Source organism: Lichenostomus cassidix, chromosome 5 (assembly GCF_008360975.1).
Source record: "Lichenostomus cassidix isolate B80296 chromosome 5, HeHo_3.0, whole genome shotgun sequence".
NCBI classification, from domain to species: Eukaryota; Metazoa; Chordata; class Aves; order Passeriformes; family Meliphagidae; genus Lichenostomus; species Lichenostomus cassidix.
The window spans coordinates 2,189,508-2,213,586 of NC_139486.1; the positions used below are offsets into that span (position 1 = coordinate 2,189,508).

Below are 24,079 nucleotides of genomic sequence, written 5' to 3' on the forward strand. Positions count from 1 at the left end.
AGGTGCCCGATTTGATGGGCAAGTTTTCCAGGCAGGGAAAGCTTTCCCAGGCAGGTTGATGGATTCTCCATTGGTACAACAGCTCCCATGCAGGCAGAGGTTGGAATGTCCCTCCAGAACAGACACAAAGCAATTCCCTTGGGAAATACTGGGTGACACTTTGTGCAAGGCTCTGCTCACCTCGAGAGCCCCTTCCACCCCATCCCACACCAGGAGAGGAGGTGGGATAGGAATGAAGGACATTTTTCCAGCACACACATCCACACTGAGCCAAGCTCAGGCCCCACAGGAGGTCCTGGCAGGTCAGGGCTGTGACAGGACACAGCTTCAGGCAGGCCACCACCTCCTCCTCCTCACCTCCACTGCTGTCATCAAAGGGTGGCAGCCAGGTAAACGCCTCCTGCTCTCGCTGGCTGACTTCCAGGGCTCAATTAGAAAGGCAAAACTGGTTAATTAGGGATGCCTCCAAGCTGGCCAGACGCTGGTGGGTCTGCAGGGAATATCTCTGAGCTCATGCTCTGGAGGATCACAGCAGCCATCAGCCAAATGTGATCTAATAAGCAAATAAATAATCTGCAAATCAACTGCAGCTCTGACAAGTTCCTGCATTTACAGTGGCCTGGAACTGCTCAGGGCAGTCAGGTTGGGTAATTCCTCCTGCCTCCAATTCAAGCTGGTGTTTTGCTCCTCTGTGAGGAACAAATCTGCAAAAGCTGTGGGAGGAAGGGGAATGGCTCTGGCAGCAAAGCATCAGGCCAGAGATTCTCCTGCTCAACCCGTGGAGTGAAAAAATTCCCTAATTACTGAATAATTGCTGCCCCTCAGCCCCTCATGCTCCTGGATAAGAGGTATTGATACCCAACTCTTGTCCTCTGCTCCAGCATCCCATGGGATGAACACATCAGTGAACTCCTGCTTGGAAAGAGGATATATTCATATTCCATATATTATTATACTCTACAGAACATTATCTAGCCCATAAAATCATGTCACTGCACCTTTTATTCTCTTCACATCTATATTATCCCTCTCATCTCAATGTCACCCACTGTCTACATCTGCAGCCACTTCCAGATCGGGTTGGAGACAGAATGAATCATAAAAGTCACTTTGCATTGGCTCGCTCTTAGAATATTCCTAACCTTAAATCCTCGCTCAGCTTAAAGCAAGGCTTCCACATTTCAAAGGGGTGTTCTTTTTTTTAATCCCACCACGCTTCCCAGGTAAGCCTTCCCTGGTTGCCTCTGTTGGGAAATGAGGTCGTTGTGCAGCTCAGTGTTCACAGTGTTCACAGTCGAGTTTGGGTTTAACAGATGATAGAGAAGAGAAACAACAGAGGGAAAGTTCTTCTCTTGGAAAATGAAAAATCAATTCCAAGACGAGAGAAGATGACCGTGAAGCCATCAGGGCTGCACAAGGACAACTTTGTGTCCTTGGCCAGGTGGTGTCCAAGTGGAACACTGGAAGTGTCCAAGGCCAGGCTGGATGGGCTTGGAGCAACCTGGGATAGTGGACGTTGTCCCTGCCCATGGCTGGGGTGGGATGGGATGATCTTTAAGGTCTCTTCCAACTCAAACCATTGTGGGATTCTGTGACACATCCTATAAGGCTCAGCCAGTCAATATCATACATGGGGGAAAACACCATCCTACAAAATAACCCCCTTTTGTGGGGTAATCCAGCTGGATGGATGAAATGCACCTTTTAATATATGATTTTCTTTAAATTTATATTTTAGAATACAGCAGCAATGCTCCACTTCACGGAGTGGGTTTTCTTTTGGAGGACATCTGCCTCCTGGGATCTTCCTGCCGGTATTTAATCCTTTAATATCAGCTTTATGGATATTCTGTGGAGCTTAGATTTAACAGCAAGTTGGGGAGCCCCTCCCTGCCTTTGTTCAGGCATCGTTACACCTGGTGCTGCAGGTAGGATCCATGTTTGGATCCTCTTTCCTTGCCCACCAGAGCTTAAATCCTTGTTTGTGCCAATTTTCTCTTTTCTTTCGTGGCCAGCTGCTGGCTCTGTTCAACAGTCCAGCTGCACAAATCCCCACGAAAAGGGGGAAACACCATCCAGCACCTCCCACCTGCGAGGCATTGGGTTTCTTGGGGCCTTTTGCACAGGTAAAGATGAGACTCTGATGCTCTTCACGGCAAGGAGTAACACAGAGCTGGTTCCTCTGGTTATTTGTCTGCTTTCCTGGGCTTTCCCTGCAGTGAAAATTGCATCCTGCTGCATTTCAGTGCTCAATATCTTATGGAGAGAGTCGCTGGCAGGCTGTGCTGGTGTTAGCAAGGATTTCCAGGGCTTCATCCTCCTTCTGCTCTTCCCAGAGTCTGCCCAGGCTGTTCCTTAGCTTCTGGGGCTATTTGGCAGGAAAAAGGGTTTAAGGATCTCCCAACACAGGGCTCCCCTCCTTGCCAAGAAGCCGGAGCAGAACATGCTTGGCTTAGAAAAGATTTTGGGCTCTGGCTTTTAGGGCAGGCTCAGCACAAAGCAGATCCCCACAAACTGTGGGACAGGAGACCCTGCTAGGGCCACCAAATCCCCCTGGGAGGGTGACAGAGGCCACCACCCCGTCCAACAGAGCCGTGGAGGGAGATCAGCCGGCCCTGGGAGAAACTCTTGCCGCGGGGTGGCTTAATTATATCCTCACTCCAGCAGCTCAGGGCCTTTGATGTGGGGATGTGGCTCAGGTATCTCGCAGAGGAGATGTCTCCCCATCAGCCGCCGTCTAGACTCCCTGTGCACGGCTGGGAGGAGGTGACTCAGCCTGTCTGCATCCCCCAGTTCTGAGGTGACTCCTCACAACCTCAGTGACAATGGGATCACAGCCCTGACACTCCTGGAACCCATCAGTTGATGGTTGAGCAGCAGTGAGCTGCTCCAGGCAGGCAGGCAGGGCTGGCAGGGTGCTCTGCCTCTTATGGTTGCTCCATCAATGCTTCCACAGGTTCCCAAATCCATTGCATGATCCGTTTTCCCTATATTCCAAGTTATCCCTTTGCACCCTAAGTGTTCAAGGGGACATTAAGTGTCCCAGGCCAGGCTGAATGAGGCTTGGAGCAACCTGGGGTAGTGGAAGGTATCCCTGCCCATAGCAGGAGGTGGAATGAGATGGTTTTGAGGTCCCTTCCAACCCAAACCATCCTGGGATTCCAGGATTTTATGCAATACCCAGTGATTTGCTCCCCAATTCCCCAGGCTGGACATTGTCCCCACCAGCCAGGGACAAGCTGAGTCTAAGTTCTGCACAATTTGGGGTGAAAGCATGACTTAACTGGAGCATGGGTGTCACCAAAACAGCTCCTGGCAGGCAGTTGGGCTAATTAAAGTCCATTTAGGGGAAGGAGTTGCCTTTCCCATGGCAGGAGGCAGCAGCTTCCTGGGCTCTAATAAAGTCAGGGAGGAAGGCATGGATGTGGTCATGGATACAGGGATGCTGCTCGTTAAGAACCTTCAGGGGAGGAAGCACTTTGTCCAATTAGCTGGAAATGTAGGAACATTCCCAGGCTCACAGCAGGGAGGTGTGAGCTGATGGCACCTCTGCTCTCTAGGGCCATCAGCTGTAGGGTCAGCACAGCTCCTCCAGCAGTCAGCAGGGATCACCCCCACCGAGGTGAGATCCAACACTGGGACATGAAAGAAAATACAAAATAAATGAATATATTTTGTTCTTTATTCTCCCTGTTCAGACTTTAATGTTCTCTGTTGACCTGGGAGAGTGGTTCTGGCCTCTTTTTTGGCTTTCCCAGCTCTCCAAACCATCCTCACAGAGATTAATTTCTTCCCAGTATGCCATCTTTCAGTGAGAAGCCATTCCCCCTTGTGCTGTCACTCCATCCCTTGTCCCAAATCCTTCTCCAGGTCTCCTGGAGCCTTTTAGTCCCTGGAAGGATCTCCCTGGAGCCTTCTCCTCTCCAGGTGAACACCCCCAGCTCTCTCAGCCTTTTAGGAGAGGAAACACACTTCCCAAATCCAGAGAAAAGGCAGACTGGAGTCCCTCTAAGGCTGACTCCTGTGCCAGCAGCACCTTCCCTGCTTGGTGTTTTTCCCACTTTTGATCTCAAGAGACAAATAGGAACATCTGACAAGCAAATGACACCGTTCCTTCCCAGCCCTTCCAGGTCCTGCACCCGTGACCTTTGGGAAAATGCCACTTCCAGGGGCTGAGCAGAGATTTCACGCCCCAGTCTTTGGGTCTGATGTCCCTCAGCCATGTGTCTTCTTCAGTCCACCCTTGCAGGAACTCTGGCTTTCCATGAAGGCTTTTCCTGAGGAAATGGCTCCCTTTTCCCTCATCCTGCCCTTGAAAGGTTGGCTTAACCCAGCTCTGGATTTCTGTCTCCCACCACTGGCCGCTCCCCAGATAAAGATCCATGTGAAATTTATCTCTCCATCTTTCATTAAAATAAACCAATTAAGCAACGCTGAGGAGCGTCTGATCCAGGCCAGCTCGGTCAGTTGGTGTATCCATGTTTCCAAAGCATCTTCCTTCTCTGCTTAGCCTCACATCAAAGCAAGCCAGGGACCGGCCCTGTCCTTGGAGCCAAGCCTCTCAAGAGACTGGGGAAACAGCTGATTTAATGCCGAGGAAATTAGTAACCAAATGAGTTCTTAGCCAAACGGCTCCTCTTCTTGATCTTGGGAAAAGTGGTGTTTAAATTCTCGATCTCATGGTTTTAGACTCAGGAAATGTGATTACACATCTGTCATTATTTTACTCTTCTGTGTTGATGGCTCATATTAAACAAACCACATTCCTGCATCGCTTAGTAATCTCTGCTGTTCCCTTTCCTTGCCGAGGAGACAAGTTCCAGCTTGACATCCCTATCCCTGTTGATCACAGCTCTGCTGTGAACCAACCGGCAGAGCCGTGCCGGCACCAGCTGCGGGAGCATTCGCACCTCTGACCTCTTTTCTCCAGCTTCCCACAACTTCACAGCCCCCTTTTCTCCTAAAAAACATCTGGGTGAAGAGCAGGAGGACCAGAGCGACATCCACACCCTGCTGAGATCCATGTGTTTTTTGGAAAGGTGGTCCAGCCTACCTCTGTCTTCCACCGAGCAGGTAAGAACATGCGCTTTGGGGTTGGACAGCAGTCAAAAAGGGTAGGTCCTTCCAAGCAGAGCACGATTCCCAGGGATCCTGGCGCCTCACCAGCCCGGGAGGACGTGGAGAGCCCCACGGCTCCTGCGGGATGAGCTCCCAGCGGCCACGCAGGAGGAACCTGCCTTGAAAAACGCCCACCTCTGCAGGGACTCTGAGTTTTTTCTCTTGGTGGCTTTCTCTTCCAGCTGTGCTGAGACAACCCCGAGCTGGCCATGGAGCTGCTGGAGGAACCTGACTCATAGATGTTCCCAGCACCAGGTAGGAAAACGAAAGCCTCTTTTAATGGCGTTGGGAAGGGAAGGGAAAGGTGGGGCAGGTGGTGACCTGTGGGGACATTGGAGATGTGGGGCTGTGGTGTTGGCTGAGAGGTGCCTGTCCAGGTGTTTCCCGTAGCTTGTGAAATCCTTCCCACCTGCTGGGAACTCAGCAGAGGATCTCAGGGAAATCACAGTGTCAGGAAGCTTTGCCTTCCCCTGGTGAGGACATGGTTGGCCAAGCGTTGGCAGCCGTGCTCCTCGTGGCTGTGTTTCTTCTTTATCACGGCATTTTGGCACAAGAGCCGTGCCAGGAATGGTGAAGATGCCTGGGAATTCTTGTGGAGGATTTTATGATCTCAGGAAAACTCCAAGCTCCTGGTGCGATGCTGTTTGCTTGGATCTTGGGTTTTCCCTTGGGTTTTTTTGGTGAGATTTCCACCTTTTGCCTGCGCCAAGCCCCAGATTTCTCCCATCCAGAGGTGGAAGGGTTGGAGTGGACGGGATATCCTTCCTGTCAGCAAACCCACCATGTCTGAGCCAAACTAATTCCTGTGGGAGAAGCGAGGCTGGCATGGCATCGCCCTGCTCTTGTCAAAGAAGAATCCATTTGGTTTAAAACATCTCCTTTTGTTCTCTGCCGTGTGAGATAGGGAGTTTTCCTCCACCAACCCCTACAGGACAAGAAGGGAAGGTCCTGGTGAAGTGGGATTGAAATGAAATGGTGGTGGGAGTGGGAGGGCAAGGCTGGGTGTGGGCAGGGGACCACTCCTTGCCGTGGGAGGCTGGGCGAGGTCCTGGGGGCACCTCTGCTCCCACCCTGCACCCAGAAGGGATCCAGTTTCCCTTGGCACGGGGCATCCAGAGCCCCATCTTCCACACCCACCCACCCAAGGGTGCTTTGGGCAGTGGGTGCAGCACTCTGCCTTCAGGTCCTGGTGCTTGTTGCCTCTGAGCTGCCATAACCTGAGAAATGAGCTGGGATTGCTGAATTCCAAGCTGCCTTCGGGTTTTTAAATATGTATGGCAGGTGTTCCTGGGGTGTTTTTGGCAGGAATCTCCTCTGGATTGCATTGGGTCACACAGTTTGGGGACAAGGCTTCAGAAGCACTTTATGCTTCGTGGCTGATCTTTCATTATATGAAATCATCTGCAAGGTTGATGTGGGCACAGATACTGTCAAACTGCTGGAACAAGTCCAGAAGAGGCTGTGAAGGTGCTCCAAGGTCTGGAGCCAGGCTGGGAGAGCTGAGGATGTCCAGCTTGGACAAGAGAAAGCTCCAGGAAGACCTCAGAGCCCAAAAATAGCTACAGGAGAGTTGGAGAGGGACTTGGGACAAGGGATGGAGGGACAGGACAAGGGGGAATGGCTTCCCACTGCCAGAGGGCAGGGATAGATGGGATATTGGGAAGGAATTCCCTCCCTGTGAGGGTGGGGAGGCCCTGGCAGAGGTTTCCCAGAGAAGCTGTAGCTGCTCCTGGATCCCTGGCAGTGTCCAAGGCCAGGCTGGACAGGGCTTGGAGCAACCTGGGACAGTGGAAGTTGTCCCTGCCCATGGCAGGGGGCAGAACAAGATGGTCTTTTATGTCCCTTCCAACCCAAACCATTCCATGACTCTGTGAAACTCCTCTGGGACTGCTGGAACACAGGACCAGGCTCTCTTGGCATGCAGAGCAGCGTGGGAGGAGTGTCTGTAGGACGGCTCTTTTTAAACAATTAAGAGCTTCTCCAGCTCATTTCCTTCAATGCCCTCACAGAGCAAATCAGCTTAATTAGCAGTCTTAGTGAATAATTAATTTTCTCACAGGTTTTTTTTGATAGCTTCTTTAAAACAAGAGGGCTCGAGCTGCCGCTGAGCATCTCCTGGCACAACCATGCTTTAGCCAGGGCCTGCAGACCCCAAGGCCCATTTATTCCCTCATGGGCAGTGGAAATGACGAAAAAATGGCACAAGAAAGGACAATGCATGCTTTTCCACTCTGTTTTCCATGCAGTTTTCTACCCCCAGCATCCCATGGAGATGCAGCTTATCAATGTCCTCACAAAGCATTGATATGTGGCCCCAAAACCTGCTGCCCAGCCAACCGACAGAGAGGGGTTTGAGGCTCCAAAGCCATAAAAATCATGTTTATTTTCAGCTTTGCCTCTGCTTTTTAATGATAGGAGGGTCTGCTGTTGTTTAGACCTGAGCGGAGAGACTTTAATTACTACCTTGGTGCCAAGGATGTAAATATGGACTCGGGGAAGCAGCAAGGGTTATTAAAAAGAAAAGACTGTAATTGCTGGGCCCCTCCCTCTCCATCAGATTTTCCTCTCGCTCTGGTTTGGAGAGGACTGGCTGATCCAGTCGGGCTGTCTCTGGCCATGGGTTGCAGGCTCTCCCTGAGGAGGGGGAATATCCAGCAGCATCCACCCAAGTCAGGATGGAATTGCCTTTATTCAGGCAGGAAAACTTTGTGGAATCCCTGGCTTTTAGCACGGCCACAGGGAGATGTTTGCAGTGTGAGGCATTTTGGGTGGGTTTTCCCTGGGGAGATCTTTTCGGCCGTGAAAGAAATTCCCAGCCCAGCTGTAAACAGCCTCTCTCTCGGATGCAAACACTCCCATGGCTTTTTTTTTTTTTTTTTTCCGCTCCTATCTTTGATTTCATTTAATAATGGATGAATTATCAGAAATACGTGCTGGCAGGGAGCCCAGGTTTTGTCAGGAGGCAAATGACTTCAGTAACGCGTCGGTTGAAAATATTTTGAAAAAGAAAAAAGGGAGCGAGAACAAATAAAATTTAAAAAAAAAAGAAAGTCAGTCTATGCAAAAGCCTCCGGGGGTGGGAAAAAAACCAAGTTGGCTGCAGAACTTTTTTTTCCTCTCCTTTTTCCTTCATGCCTCTGCTGAGCACAGTGAGAGCACAGTGTTGCTTCTGTGGGTTGGAGGGGGAATATCGGAGCTGTGTCCTCTCTGGAGGAGCCTCATCCCCTCCAATAATTTAGGCACAGCCAAAATTTGGCCGTGGGGGCGCAGAGAGGTGATGCTCTTGACCACATCTAAGGCTGTGCCTCGCTCTTGGCCATGTCCCCTCCATCCATGGCCGTGCCCATCCCCGGGGCAGCACCACAGGGAGCAGGCAGTGGGTGCCAAGGGGGACTTTTGCCGCAGGGCTGGAGCAGGGCTGGAGCGTGTGGGGTGAAGCAATCGCACACAGTCATCGGGCAGGAACAGGGCGAAGCCGGGGCGAGCAGGAGCAGGGGAAGGCAGGGCGAGCAGGAGCAGGGGAAGGCAGGGCCTCCCCACGGCCTGCACCGACACGCCAGGCCCGCCATGGCCTCCCCACAGGGCCTGCTCCAGACAGCCCTTCAGAGCCATCCCAGCACAGGCTGGGTGGGGAATGGAGGGAGGGCAGCGCTTGGGGGTGTTGGTGGGTGAGGAGAGCGATGTGAGGTGCCCGTGGGAGCCCAAAAACCAGCCGGGTGCTGGGCTGATCCCACAGCGTGGGCAGCGAGGAAAGGAGGGGATTCTCCTCCTCTGCTCCACTCAGGTGAGACCTCACCTGCAGAGCTCTGGGGTCTCCAGCGTCAGGAGGATGTGGAGCTGCTGGAACAAGTCCAGAGAAAGCCATGGAGATGCTCTGAGGGCTGGAGCTCCTCTGCTCTGGAGCCAAGCTCAGAATGTTGGGAATGTTCACCTGGAGAAGGAAAGCTCCAGGGAGAGCTCAGAGCTCCTGCCAGGGCCTAAAGGAGCTCCAGGAGAGCTGGAGAGGGACTGAGGACAAGGGATGGAGGAACAGATCACAGGGAATGGCTTCCCACTGCCAGAGGGCAGGGACAGATGGGATATTGGGGAGGAATTTCTGGCTGTGAGGGAGGTGAGGCCCTGGCACAGGGTGCCCAGAGAAGCTGTAGCTGCCCCTGGATCCCTAAAAATGTCCAAGGCCAGGTTGGACAGAGCTTGGAGCAACCTGGGACAGTGGAATTTGTCCCTGTTCATGGCAGGGAGTTGGAACAAGATGGTCTTTAATGTCCATTCCAACCCAAACTATTTCAGAATTCAATGACTCTGTGATCCCTTTGCTCATCCCCAGGCTCTGGATAATTTTGCTGGCTTAGGGATTAGTGTTTGGGATCCCAACACTGGTGATAACATCACCTCCTCCCTCAGCCACGGTGGCTTTGGCTGTGTGGAGGGGACTTTCCCACCTGTCCTGTATTTGCCTGATTTTAAGGTGGAAATGGTGAGACAGGGAATTGCATCCCCCAAAGGCCTGACTCCATTCAAGCTGCTTGCTCCAGGCAGTGAATTTGGCTTTGTTTCCCTCTAGAATGGGATTTCCCTTCTCCAAAGTCCCCATGCTCCCTATGGGATGCTCAGCCCTGGCAGGTTTGGGATCAGTCCCTGTGTCCTGGCAGTGTGGCTGAGGCAGGAGATGCTCCTGAGCCAGATTCCATCCCACTCCTGTGTGCCTGAGTCAGAGTGAGTCAGCCCTCTGGATTGCTCTCCTGCTGCCCTGAGCCAACCCAGCATATTTATTAGTTAATTAGTTTGCATTTCCTCCTCCTCTCTTCCCTTCCCTTCACAGCGAGCCCTCTCCCCCGTCTTCCCTGCAAAACAAACTTTGGGGACCTCCATCCCATAAATATCCCCATCACCCCCTCCCAAAAGCACCACCCTTCCTGCAGAGCCCTCAGGACACCAGCTTAGTCCCCTGTCCATCAGTGGGTGGCAGGAGGGACCCACGCTGCTCCCAGCAGATCCCAGAGTCTCTCCCAGCTTTTCCCCCCACTAAGACCCACTTTTGGCTCTTCAGACAAGCCCAGAAATGTCAGGATTGAAGTTATTTTCCTGCCTGTTTTTCCTGGCAGAGGAACTGGCGTGCCCCATGACACAGGAAGGGTGCAGGCAGCGATTGTGACATCCCGATGAGTTATTAGCAGAGAGGGAAGCATGTTAAGGATTGCAGGGAAGAGGAGGAATTCTTGGTGGTTTGCAAACTGTTTGTCCCCAGGGCTGGTTTTGCTCTGTTTCCATGTTCTTCAGAGACTCATGGAATCCCAGAATGGTTTAGGTGGGAAGAGATCCCATTCCAACCCCCTGCCTTGGGCAGGGATGTCACCCACTAGATCAGGATCATCCACCTCTGCTTCGCAGAGTTTTATCCCTTAGGGAAGTAGCTGAGCTGGGTCCCACAGGACCCACATGCACCAGTGTCATCCTCACCTAGAAAACCTGGAATTTAGCTAAAAACCCGGGATTTAGCTGAAATCCTGATAAAAACCAGAGCTGGCTGAAAAACCTGCAATTGCTCCAGCTGCTGGAGGAGAGGGTCTGTCCTCCACTGGGAAAGGGATGGGAATGGGTAGAGGAACGAAGGTGGAAATGGAGATGGGAAAAGGAATTGGGACTGGGGACAGGAAGAGGAACAGGTATAGGGATGGGGATGGGAAAAGGAACAGGGATAGGGACAGAAATAGGGACAGAAACAAACATAAGGATGGGGATGAGCATGGAGAAGGAGATGGGAATGGCAATGGAAATGGGGATGAAAATGGTGACAGGAATGGGGATGGGAAGGAGGATCAGGATGGGAACAAGGATTGGCAATGGGGATAGGGATGGAAAAGGGGACAGAAACAAGTATAGGGATGGGAATGGAAATGCAAACAGGAACAAGTATGGGGATGAGAACAAGGATAAGGATGGAGAACAGGGATAGGATGGGAATCTGATGGGAACAGGGACAAGGACGGGGATGGGCATGGAGAGGGGGATGGGGCAGAAAGGGAAAGGCAGCAGCCTCCTTCATTCCCGGCTCAGCCAGCTCAGGTAATGAGCAGCTTCCCTGCCCTCGGCTGCCCCGCCTGGGTGGGGAGGGTTGTTCCAGCACTGAGGGTTTGCAAGTGAGGCACAAGAAAGCAGTCAGGGATGAGCAGGTGATTTTTATCCCCATGAACTAAGCACTGCCATTTCACTTGGAAAACGCGTGGATAATCCTGCTGTTCCTCGTGCTCTTTGTTCTTCCTCGCCTTGTTTCCCACAAGAGGGATGGGGAGACCTGGAGGAGCTGGGCAGTGTTAATGGGGCATGTTGGGTCTGATAGGAATCAGGTCCAGCTCTATCTCATCTCTGCTGGAGAAAAAAAAAAATCTCATTTTCTTTGGCTTTGCTGATTAAAGTTTAATTACCTTGGATGCAAATGATTCATCAAAGGAACACAGATTATTTTTTTGTGAGAAGTTCATGTGTAGCCTGGGAAGGAAAGTGTTCATTGAGGTGTTCTCTGAACAGGGTCTGCTCAGTGTCAGGCAAAGCTTTTGGGCAGAAACAGGGAAAAAATTACCTTTGCTCTGCTCCCAAATCGCTTTTCCTTCCCTGAAAGATTTCCCTGAGCCCCTGACAGCATCACACAGCTCATTGCACAAGTGACTTATATTTTCCTGCTGTCCAGGTTTGCAAACCTATCACTTGGAATTGCCCAGACTGGGGAAAAAATGGGGCCTTTGATGGTTTTCCATGTTCTTTGTGTGAGTTCATACACTGGGAGATCTGATTGCAAAACCAGCCCCACAGTCAGGGAGACGGAATTCCAGGCAGCTGTTCCCACTGCACTTGGAGAGCCTCTGCTTTTATTTTGGGGTGTGTAATTCCTTTATCTCGCTTATCTTTCCTAGAGATGCTTCTATGAGCCCAGAGCAAGACTTGCTGGGCAGCCAGCAGAGTTAGCAGGGCTGATAGGAACTGTCTGATCCCCCAAAATTAAAGGGAATGACAGTGTGGGAACACCACTTGGAGGATAAGTAGTCTGCGCTGTGAAAAATCACCTTGGCTTTGTATCCTGATGGATTTAAAGCAGGGAAATGGCTGAGGAGGAGTTGACACCATCATGGTTTTTATTTCCAATCCCGAGGGAGCTGGTCCTGCTGGGAATGGGGCTGTGGAGGGGAAAAGACCTTCCTGCACAATGCTCCCCATGAAAACCCCTGGAAGCAGATAACAAAATAACGCTGCGCTTCTTGCCCTTCCCAAAAATAACCCCAAAACCTCTGGAACACCGTGGGTGGACCCTGTGCTGCTCATCCAGCCTCCTCCCAGTCTCCTGCAGATGTTTGCAGGAATGAAACGCTCAGGGGCAGCCGAATTCCCCTGAAAACCCCAACCTGAGGAATGGATGCAGCAACACGAGAATGCTGAAGAGCCTCGGGGTGAGGGGCAGTGCAGCCATCCCCCCAGGAATCAGACACTCCCAGGAGCAGATAAAAGGGAAACGGCCTGGCTGGCTGCCCGTGGAAAATCCCAGCCCGATCTTCTCACCTGGAGCTGTTTGCAGAGTCTCCTCCTCCATTAGCATGAGCAAAGCCAACTCGATGCTTCCTTCGATCCTTCACTCGGCCGCTGCTCCTGTCGGGATTCCGGGCTATTTTTAATGTCATTCTCTCCTCCCCTGGGACACCCGGAGCAGGACCAGCCTGGCATGTCCTGGCCGCCGGTATGGGCAGACAGACCAGTCCCAGTGGCCTTTCATCAGCTGGGCACCAGCGGGCTCAGCCCTGCCCTGCAGCCATCGCCCCATCCCGTGGGTCAGCCAGGGAAATTCCCATGCCAGCCATACCCTGGGCTCCCCACTCGTGCTGGGTGCTGTGGGAAAGATCCTTTGGCACCCCTAAGCACCCACTTTTCCAGCTCATAGCAAAAATCCCCCATAATCCAAACCCCCAAACACCTCTGCACGTGGCAAAGGCATTAAAATAATCGATCTGCAGGTGTTTAGGAACCATTTGCATAATGCAAAGACGTTATTAATTGCCAATTAGTAGTCAAACAGCACTAATGGCACCTGGCACAGGGAGGGAACATGCAGCTGGGCTCCTGCAAGTGGAAAAACACCCAGCCCTGTGTAATTAAATGTCTTCTCCAGGCTCACCCCACCCGGCTGGCCTGGGCACTGCTGTGGGAAGCTTCCCACGCCGCTGAAATGGGGCAGTGGTTGGATGGGACAGCTCCAGGATGGGATGCTGGGGGATCCCACAGGTGTATTGTCCTTTCCTGGTGTTGCTGGCATGGCTGGGGAGGAATGGATCTCTCACAGTTACTAGGAGCAATCCCTGCACAGGGTAATTGGGGTGTCTGAGGGATGAGAGCTGGCTTAGGCTGAGCTTTAGGCTGGGTGTGAAGCCCAGCTCAAGGGAGGGCAGGCCTGGTGTTTCTCATGCAGCAGCTTGACACCCAGCCCTGTCATAAACACAGCCATGGGAATGGGATCAGTCCAATCTGCAGGGTTGTTTGCTGAGCTCCGAGGTGGAGGAATGGAAAAGGCTTTCCTTGGAAATTATCCTGATTATAGCTGAGAAAGAGGGATGGACGCTTGGAAAAATATACTGGGAGTGTTTTTTCTACTTTGTATAGCTGATTGCCTCCTAGGAGCACTGGCTGGGCAGATGTGTGTCTGCAGCAGAATTCCACATTCCTGAAAAACTGGGAAAGCCTCAGGCATAGGGAATATTACTGTAAAGGGGGGAAAATCCCCACGGTGGGTGAGGGTGGAAAAGAAGGTGGCCTGGCAGAGCCTATGCCAGGCACAGGGGTCCTGGTTCCTTCAAGGAGTGATGCTGCAGCTCTTTCCTTACATACAGAGCACAAAACTGGGGACTTTATGATTTTTTTACCATTATTTGGGGGGGATTTTTGTTTTGTGGCGATGATCAGGATAAGCTGGTGTGGACCTGGGGACTTCCATGCCCTCCATGGGGCTGGACAGAGCCATGAATTCCTGCTCTGACAGCCCAAATCCTTCCCTTCCTCAAGGCAGCATCTCCCCAGTCACTGATGACATGAAATAAATCGTTCCAAGTGGGTGCTGAGAGTCTGTAAATCAGGGGGGTGGGATGTGCTGACACATCCAATCGGAGGAGGAGTGTAAATGGATTCAAACTGCCAGAGGGCAGGGTTAGATGGGATATTGGGAAAAAAATTTTGATGATGAGGGTGGTGAGGCTCTTCACAGGTTGCCCAGAGAAGCTGTGGCTGCCCCTGGATCTCTGGAAGTGTTCCAGGCCAGGTTGGATGGGGCTTGGAGTACCCTGGGATAGTGGAAGGTGTCCCTGCCCATGTCAGAGGTGGAATGGGATTATTTTGAGGTCACTTCCAACCCAAAACCATTCTGGGATCCCAAAAATCAGGGGAGCTGGCTGTGGAGGGGATGATTAGCTGGGATGGCTGAGCCTGGGGACTCCCCTTCTGCAAAGCACCAAAATAAAGAATCTCTTCAGAACAAGAGGTCTAAAGACTTAATTTGCAGCAGGAAAGGCGCAAAGTGGGTACCATAGGCTGGAGAAAATCATGGCTGGAGATGGAGGCATCTGTGCCTGGGCTTTGGAGCAGGATGGGATATGTGGTGAGCCAGGATTGGGATTATTGGGTGGGATAATGCAGCAGGACCCTGATCCCTCTGCAAAAAATGCATTCATCTGAAATACACCAGTGCTGGCAGAGCATGGGAGCTGGAAATGGTGCTCTAAGCAGGGTTTCAGTGTGGTGACAGTTTCCCAATCTTTTTCTGGGATATCCACAGCATTCTTCACCCCTTCCCTTTATCCATCCTTGGACAAAGATGTTTTGGCAAGGCTGAACAAGGAACACCTGGGATTTCTCCCTCACTGCCCATCAGCAGCTTCCAGCCACTTAATTTTTAGTATTTTCTTTAAGCAAAAATCATTGGAAATAATCTCCTGGGATGGATGAGAGTCAGGGCACTGCTTTTCATGCCCCTGCAGTCAGGGTTCTCCTTTAAACCTCTGTTTTCCAGGGCTTTATATCTGGATCATAAAAATTCAGAGGAGGGAGGGAGGGAAAAAAAGGAATCGCATAAAAGGAGGTCGTAGCCACAGCTGCTTTTGGTTTCTTGTGCTCAAAGAGCTCATAAACAGCTTGGGTTTGGAAGTGGAGAGGGCCAGGTGGGATGTTTGGGGTAGGAACCCAGGGATTTTGAGGGTGCCATGAAAACGTGAGCACATGGGAGAGCGGAATGAGGTTTTGGTGATTGGGGTTTGCCCCAGTAATGCCCTGCCCAGGGACACAGGTCCTGCCAGGGATGGAGGGGAGGGCTGCTGGGGTGGGACCCCAAAATGTGGTTGCATCCTAAAATCCCAGAATGATTTGAGTTGGAAGGCACCTTCAAGACCATGCAGTTCCAACCCCCTGACACAGGCAGGGACACCTTCCACTGTCCCAGGTTGTTCCAAGCCTCATCCAACCTGGCCTTGAACCCTTCCATGGATTGGGGGGAGCTGTTGGGCCTGCCAGAGCAGCACAGGACATTTTTGGGGTGTCCCAGATCCATCCCCAAAGCCGTGATTCCTCCCTCCTGCCTCACACCGACTCCCAGACGCAGCCCTGGGGAAGGGCGAGCCGACTCTTTCCCTTTAATGAAACCAGTGCTGGGGCTCCTGCTAGGAATCCTACCTTCCCCAGACCCTGGGAAGGGAGGGAGGGGTCTAAACACTGAGCAAATTCCCTCCTGGAAGTGCAGGACCCCGGGCTGGGCTCAGCAGCCTGTCTGCTCCCCCATCCCCAGGGTGCCAGGTCACCCCAGCACCCACGGTGGGTGGCTTGGGCACTGTGTCCATCCTGGAGCTCCCATCCTCTGGGGTGGAAACCTCCCTGGACAGGCTGGTCTGGGCCACATCCCTGAGCCCCTCAGCCCATTCAGGTCTCCTACACATCCCAAACACGAGGCAATGATTTCATTTCAGGGCCATGTTTCCCAGAAATTAAATGTGGTGATACTCTGGGAGACAACATTCCTCCAAAGGGGGCTTCACTGGCTTCCCGAGGGAGAAATACTTTTGGAGCAGGATAACCCCGCTGGGTGAAAGCTGAAAAATGATCATTTTGGCACAAGGCAGTGCCTCTGCCTGACTCACCATTGCAACACATTCCTTCCTCCGTGCCACGGGTTGGGAGCAGCGTGTGGAGCTGGCAGGGGGAAGGCGCCGGCGGCCGGAGATGCCCCAGCTGCTGCTTCCCGGGGAAATGGCATGGCTGGGAAAGGTTTCCACTGCAAGTTGCCCTTCAAACCAAAACAAAATGATGCCTTTTTCCTGCTGCAGAGAAGGGAGGGAGGGAGGGAGGGCGGTGGAAATCATGGAGTCACAGAATTCCAGAATGGTTTGGATTGGAAGGAACCTTAAAGCCCATCTCATTGCACCCCTCGCCATGGAGAGGGACACTTTCCACCAGCAATTATTTAAATTGCTCAAAATTTATATAATAAATATAACCAAATGCTGTATATACATATATAAATATGTATATCCACATATCCACAGGCTTTCCCTGCCAAAGGAGCACCCCAAGATCCTGCCTGGAAAAACACACTGCAATAATGCACTGCGGTTTTGCAACCCCTCAAATGCATTTGCTCACTTGCTGGTTTAGAAGAAAACCTTCCTGAGCTCTGATATTAATTCACAGCCAAATAAGCAAATAAACACATAAACAGTAGGGAGATATTAATAATCCATGCCTAGAGCTGTGGGGTTTCAAAACTTTTTGGGACATGGTGCCAACTCCAGACTCCCCCATGGGTGCCAGAGCACTCAGTGGTGACACTTTTCCGGTGAGATTCCCCAGGGAACTGGACTGGGATAAAGCCTGAGGTTGTTTCTGAGCTGGTGTCCAGTGCTGGTTCACTGTGCAGCCCCAAAAATGGGGCTTTTTGGCCTTGGAGACTGATGGAAGAGAGGGAAAAGGAAGGAGAGGCACTGGGTGAGGTGGGAAGAAAAAAAGGGGGTGGCCACAGTGGAGGAATGCAGGGATATGGGACCACAGCAACATGTCCAGGGAGCTTGGATACCCCAAGAGCTCAGGGATTTGGGGAGATCAGGGACCTGGAGAGCTTGGAGATCCTGGGAGCTCAGGGATTTGGGGAGTTTGGGGGATCCCAGGATGCAGGGAGCTCAGGGCCACAGGGAGCTCGGCTGCAGCTGTCTGGTTCCTGTGTGCCATTAATAAACACAAAGGGATTAACGAGCTATTTGTGGGAGCCCATTAGACAAATATTAGCCCAGCTATGGATCCTCCTAGAGGCTGCCTCAGTCCATTTCATAAAAATCAATTTGCTTTCGGGCGGGCGGCGGGAGAAGCCGCGGCGGCTTCAAAAAGCAGGGGAATTGCACAAATCCTGCCCAACAACATCAGCACCTTTGGAGCCCCTCGCGGGAGGTGCTTGTTCTGATCCAACTCAAACATTCCTGTGTCTGCTGGTGCTCCCAGGATTGGTTTTAGGCTGAGTTGGTGACCCTGGTGGGAAGCAATTCCCGCTGTCTCCAAAGGGGGTTTTCAGCCCTGATGTGACTTAAACCCCACCAGCCCTGGAATGCCTTGGGGTGCCAGAGTGGGATTAGGTGGATGTGGAAGTTGTTCATGGAACGAGATGGGCTTTGACATCCTTCCCAACCCAAACCATGCCATGTTTCCATGTCCCCATCTGCTCCAGGCTCCTCCAGCATGGCAGCATCAGGGATGCTCAGGATGAGCCCATGGTGCTCGTGGGGTCCAAGGGGGCTCTGCTTTTGTCTGCCTTGCACTCCCATCCCCTCTCCCCTTTGCCATCCATCCCTTCCCCTGCCAAATGGAGCGCTGACCTTGGCCAGGGCCGCTGGGAAGCCCCGGAGCACAAACAGCTCTTCACAGCAGCAGTAAATCATTGATAGGTGCCTGATGGACACATGGGGCCACAGCCAAGCTCCGTGGGCTCCCTGGGCTGCTTTGTCCCTGGGGATGGAGGAGGGGACGGGTGGCCTGGGCTGGCTTTTCGCTGCTGCAATCCTGTTTACAAAGCATGAGGCCGGAGTGATGTTTACCTGGGCAAAGAGGTGCCTGCCTGCTTTCCCTGGGGATACAAACAGCACTTCCCAAAGCATCCCAGAAACTTTAAAGGAGTTTAAAACAATCCCCATGTTTTCAACCATGCCAAGGAAAGCACATCCTGGTGGGCCAGTGCCACCCCAGGGCATGGGGATGTGGATGGAGAGAATGCTGAGCCCATGGGAGCCTTTGCATCCTGCTGTGATGGAGCTGGGGTTTAAATGATGAGAAAATCCTAATTTAACTGGGTTAGGGTGTGAGGGTGTGACTGGAGTCACTCCAGGAAGTGCACTGGAGGATCTCCAGTTCTCCCAGTGGGAATGTGGTGCTGGTCCATGACCCCTCGTGCTCAATTCATCCCTGATGTGGCTGCACTTTGCATGGGGACAGAGCAAATCCAGCCCTGCTCCCCTGACCTGCTTGGCACTGGCTCCTCATCCCAGCTTTATCCCACTTCCCTGGGTCAGGTTTGGAGCAAAACCTACTGTTTCATTACTCCATTCCCAGATTTCACCCTAACTCCTGCAAGCTCCTACCCAAATCCTACTGCCATGGAAAAAATGTGGGCACAGGTGAGCACTGAGCTGGATCACCAGGATGCCAAGGGTGAGATGTGCCCCCCACACCTCCCCTGTGGAGCACCCTGATGGATGCCCTGGCTCTTTCCAGTCTCTCACCACCCAAATTCCACTTGTTTTTCCAGCAGAGAACTTCCCAGAGCAGTTTTCCTCCCACCCCACCACACTGAAGGGGGAATTCTCTGATGTCTCATAGCATCGGGGCTGTTGGTGACCCCCCTAAGGGGGCCCTTTTGGGGTTTCTCTCCCGTTTCAGGGCACGGGAGCAGCCCTGAGGCATCTGCCCCTCTGTCAGATGGGATTGAAGTCATGGAGTGGCGGTGAAGCCGGAGAGCCGGAGAACAGACGGGCTAAAAATATTCCCCCGCGCTCCTGTGATCTTTCCTCCCCGTCCGCCCCTCCCCGCCGCCCTTTCCTGCTTTACACCACAATTCCATGGGATTTCAGCAGCTCTGGCAGGCTGAGAGAGAACTCTAGGAATAAACCCCAGGCCCAGAGCCACCAAAAAAAAAAAAAAAAAAAAAAAAAAAAGGCCCTTTTGGGCCTCAGAAGACAGAAGGGATGGGGGAGCTGGGGTGGGAGGGGGGAAAACGGGATTTTTAAAGCCGGGCTGTGGGAATGCCGAGTGGATTTGGGAATGGGCTGAGCTGTGGGAAAACCAGACCGACTCCACAGAAAATCCCTGCCCACCTCACCCCGCATTTCTCAATAATTTAGTGACAAACCCCAGCTCGGTGCCCCGGTTTGGGAGAGGATTAGGGGTTCGGTTTGGATCCCGCCTTTCCCTCCAGCCATCCCGAAGAATCTGCCGGGCTCCAATCGCATCCGGCTCGCTGCTACAGAGGATGCTGGGCTGCAGGAGCTGTAAATACCGCGGGGTAGATTAGCAGAATGCACCGTATCAGCAGTGCCGAGCCGCGGAGATGCTTCCCTGCCGGATGCACGCTTGGATTTTCTTGATGGTTCCAATACTTGGGGATTCAGGCTGGATTTGCTCCCTCTCCAGCCTCGTTGGGCTTAAATCTCATGCAGCTCCTTTTTTATTTTCGTCCCTGCTGACTTTCCAGCAACGAAAGCTGGCAGGGTAAAAAAAAAGCTGGGGCAGGGTAAATACAGAGGGAGATTTTGGGGTGGGATGGTAAATGTAGTAACTCCCCCTCCCCAATTGGTTTATAGTTAAAAGCTCAGGCTTTTAGTTATAAACCAAATTGAAGCAGAGGCTCGATTATATCTCTGTGAATTGGGTATTTATGGCCAAAAATCAGACAAAATTCTCCTAAACAGCACAGAAAACACTGGCGAGGATCCCTCTATCCTCGTGGTTTCCGTGCTGGGGGGAGAGGGACTTATCCACCCCAGCCTGGATGGGGAGGGAGGAAAAACTTCCTTGGAAATCCCCGTGAAATGCAGGAATGGGAGAGAGGTCCAGCTCCTCTCCGGAGTTTATAGCAACGCTCCGGCTGTTGTGGCTCTGCTTTTCTTTATTTAATTTCTTCCCCTTATGGGCTGAGAAACCTTCCCAGCCCCAGCACAGCCCCTTCACAGTAGCTGGGATTTGTTTTCCCCTCTTGTCCAGGGAGGAATTTCCGAATCCCAGCTGCAGGCAGAGCTGGAGCCCTGGAATATGCTGAGCTGGAAGGAGCCCATCGGGATCACTGAGGCTGTGCCAGGTGTCATCGAGCAGCGGTGACACCTCTGTCCCCAAATGCACCCCACAAGGCTCGTGGGCAGTGCTGAGGTCCTCGTGCTGCTGCTTCAGGGTGAATTTTCCACGCAGGACATCCCAAAAATCCCTAGAAATGGATGCTGAGCACTGACAGCAGCAAGCTTGGGTCGGCACAACTGATCCATCAGCCTTTGGGAAGGGAATGGGATGCAGAGATGGGAATGGGCTGAGTTGTTATTCTGTTGCTTTTGGAATAATTTTCATGCTGTTAACAAAATCTGAGGGAAACTGTGAGATAAGAGAGCTCCCACGTCCATTCCTGCTGGAGACAATGCCGGCATTGAAATTCTGGGATGGGAGACACTCGGCTGGTGATAATGCAGGATCACAGTGAGCTGCTGCTATTTCCTGTCCTCTCCGTATAAATACATCCAGTGCGAGAAAAATCCCTGTGTTTTATGGGAATGGTATTTTCAGTCACAATCACTTTAAAAAAAATTTTTATTTTTATTATTATTATTTTGAGATAGGCCTAGCCATGCCATTAGCTAGGCAAAAGGAAAAAAAAACTAAAACACCCCCAAAAAGAATTCCACTTATTCCATTTTCCATCTGTGTTTCCGCTCCTTGGGACTTTGGAGTGAGATTCATTCCAGAAGTGTGAGAGAAATGTCACCGGACTCTTTGGGCTTTTCCTTTCCCAGAGAGGAGAGGCAGAGCGGACGCTGGCTGAGGTCCATCTTTCCCAGTTTTCCCCACATCTCAGCCCGGGATGGCTTTTCCCAGAGCTTTTCCTTGCGAGCATCTCCCGTTGGAATTTGCCGAGCCGTTTCTGCACCCGCGCCATCCACGGCGCTGTTTATACATCGCCTCGCTGGCATTCGAGAGCTCTTCCTGCTGCTTTATTTAGCCTCTGCGGCAAGGCAGGCGCTGGGTTCCTGTATTCCTGTACTCCACAGGGTTTGGAATGGGGCTGGGGATGTGCTCAGCAAGAATGATTTGTCCTTCTCAGCATCACAGCGATGGGGTTGTGTCCTGCTCGTGCCACCCCATAGCCCTAAAATGTTGTATGGGTTTGGATAAATGAGCCAAAGGGCAGCTTTGCCTGGTTGTCCCCCTGAGTTGTGGGCAGGAATGGTGTTTCCAGAGGGAGTTTTTGGAGAAAAAAGGCATTTCTGGCTGGAATGCCAGGCCCTGCTTGGACAGGATGCTCCCTGTGCCCTCGGCAGTGGCACCAGTGGCTTTGTAAGCACTCAAACAGGAGGTGCTGGGTAGAAACCTTCTCCTGGTCCCATATGACATGGACAGGAGCGTGAGAACGAACCCAAAGCCAAGGCTTTCCCAGCCCCAGCTCCACCGAAAGCCAGGTTGTTTTTTTCCATGGATTCCCGGAGCTGCTACCGTGCACTCCCATAATGTAATTACCCAGCACGATCTGTTGAGCTGCAAACAGATTTCAGCAAGGAGTGTCAGGGTATTCACAGCAGAGCTGCTCTTTATTTAGGGCTGGGAACAAGCGGCTCCTCTCTCCCCGAGCCTTGTGGAGACTGCGGGGGCCGAGCTGGCCTCGCGGGTCAGCCCAAGAAACGCCTGTAGACGCTGAAAAGTGAGGAATAAATAACTACTCCAAAAACAATCTCGCCAGATGGCACTTCTGAAGGAGGAGCGGCTCGGAGATGCTTTGCTGCTAATTTATGGTGCTGCTGCTGTTGCTATTCCCGGCCTGGGTCACCTATGGAGAGAGATCTGAGTGTGCATTGCTCTGAGGGGTGGTTGGGCCTTGCAGGAGTGAGCCCAGCTCGCCTTTATCCAGCTGCCAGGGCATCTGTGGGGGATTTATTGGGAACGGGGTTTAATTCTGCTCTGGCCTCGGTTTGATGTGCCAGTGGCACAGCCAAGGATGAGGATGCTGGGTTGGGTGTGGGGGATCCCCTATCCAAGGGGGTTTGGACCCCCAGAGAGGACAGGTGAGGCACTTCCCTGGGAGATCATAGAATCCTGGGGTTGTTTGGATTAGAAGAGATCTTAAAGAACATCTTGTTCCAGCCCTGTGCCAGAGACAGGGACACATTCCACTATCCCAGGCTGCTCCAAGCTCTGTCCAACCTGGCCTTGGACACTTCCAGGGATCCAGGGGCAGCCACAGCTTCTCTGGGAATTCTATTCCAGGGCCTCAGCACCCTCACAGGGAAGAATTTCTCCCTCATATCCCATCTAACCCTGCCCTCTGTCAGTGGGAAACCACCCCCCTTATCCAAAGTCCCTCTTCAGCTCCCTTGGAGCCCCTTCTGGCACTGGAAGGAGCTCTAAGGCCAATCCAAGCTGGACACCCCCAGCTCTCCCAGCCTGGCTCCAGAGCAGAGGTTCCCCAGCCCTCGGAGCATCTCCGTGGGCTCCTCCAGCGCCGCTCCGCCGAGGTCCCCGCGGGAGGATGCTCAGCTCCGCTCCCGGGCACCTTCGGGTGGCTCAAGTCCCGCAGGGACAGTGCCCGTGTGCCTCCCGGGGGATGCTCAGGCTCTTTCCAGAGCCTTTCGTGAGCACCGTGCCGGCGGCTGCCCGACTCCCCGCGCCTCCTCCGGGGCCAGCCCTGCGCTCCCCCGGCCCGTTCCCGTCCCTGTCCCTCTCCCCGCTGTCCCGGGCACGGCGCCGGGGCGGGAGGCGGTGCCGGTGCCGCTCGGGGCGGTGCGGGGCGGCCCGGGAAGGGGCGGGGGCGGCGGGATGGGCTGGGCTGGGCTGGGCTGGGCTGGGCTCGGCACGGCTCGGCTCGGCTCGGCACGGCGGGGTTCGGCACGGCTGGGCTCGGCAGGCTGGCACGGCTGGCAGGCAGCGCGCTCCCCGCAGCCGCAGGTAGGTGCGTGCCCTGCGCCCCGCTCCGCGCTGCCGCTCGGCTCAGCCCGGCTCCGCTCAGCCCGGCTCCGCTCCGCCCGGCTCGGTTCGGCTCGCTTTGGCTCAGCCCGGCTCGGCTCGGCTCGGCCCCGCGGGGCTGTGCCGCGGGTGGGCCCGGCGCGGCCGCTTGTTGCGCTCGGGGGCGAGTTGGAGCCGGAGCGGTGCGAGCGGCCCCGGCTGCAGGAATGCGAGTCATTTCCTCCGCCCGCCCGCGGGAGCTGCGGCTCCGCCGGAACCCCCCCACGGCCCCCGACAGCCGCGACACGGCCACGACACGGCCACGGCCACGCCGGACCCGCTCCGGCGCAGGGCGAGCTCCAGGGGCGCACTCACCCACGGGACTCCTCACCCCTGGGTCACACTCGCCCTCAGGTCCCCTCGCCCGCAGGACCCCTCGCCCGTTGGTCACACTCGCCCACGGGTCTCACTCACCCGTGGGTCACCTCGCCCCCTCACCCACAGGTCTCGCTCACCCATGGGACCCCTTTTCCCTGGGGCTCACTCGCCCACGGGGCTCACTCAGCCTTGGCACCCCTGTCCCCTGGGTGACACTCACCCCTCGCCCATGGGACCCCTTGGTTCTGGGTCACACTCACCCACAGGTCGTCTCACCTGTGGGTCACCATCACCCGTGGGTCCCTTCATTCCTGGTTTGCAGTCACCCACAGCTGCCTTTGTCCCTGGGTCACACTTGCCCATGGGTCCCCATGTCCCTGGGCCACACTCA

The 24,079-nt window shown here is 53.5% G+C and overlaps 1 protein-coding gene across 6 annotated transcripts in view; it reads left to right on the forward strand.

Moving 5' to 3' along the window:
- Window positions 1-4,842: 4,842 nt before the first annotated feature.
- Window positions 4,843-24,079, forward strand: part of FRMD6 (FERM domain containing 6) — a 36,518-nt gene continuing 17,281 nt past the window's right edge. For 2 of the 6 annotated variants that reach the window (XM_085060948.1, XM_085060953.1), the window contains exon 1: window positions 23,187-23,313. The gene's annotated coding sequence lies outside the window, so the exon portion shown is untranslated. Of the gene's footprint in view, window positions 5,074-5,163; window positions 5,374-23,186; window positions 23,318-24,079 lie in introns of those variants that run through there. The other 4 variants (XM_085060951.1, XM_085060949.1, XM_085060952.1 and 1 more) reach the window with 4 other exon arrangements.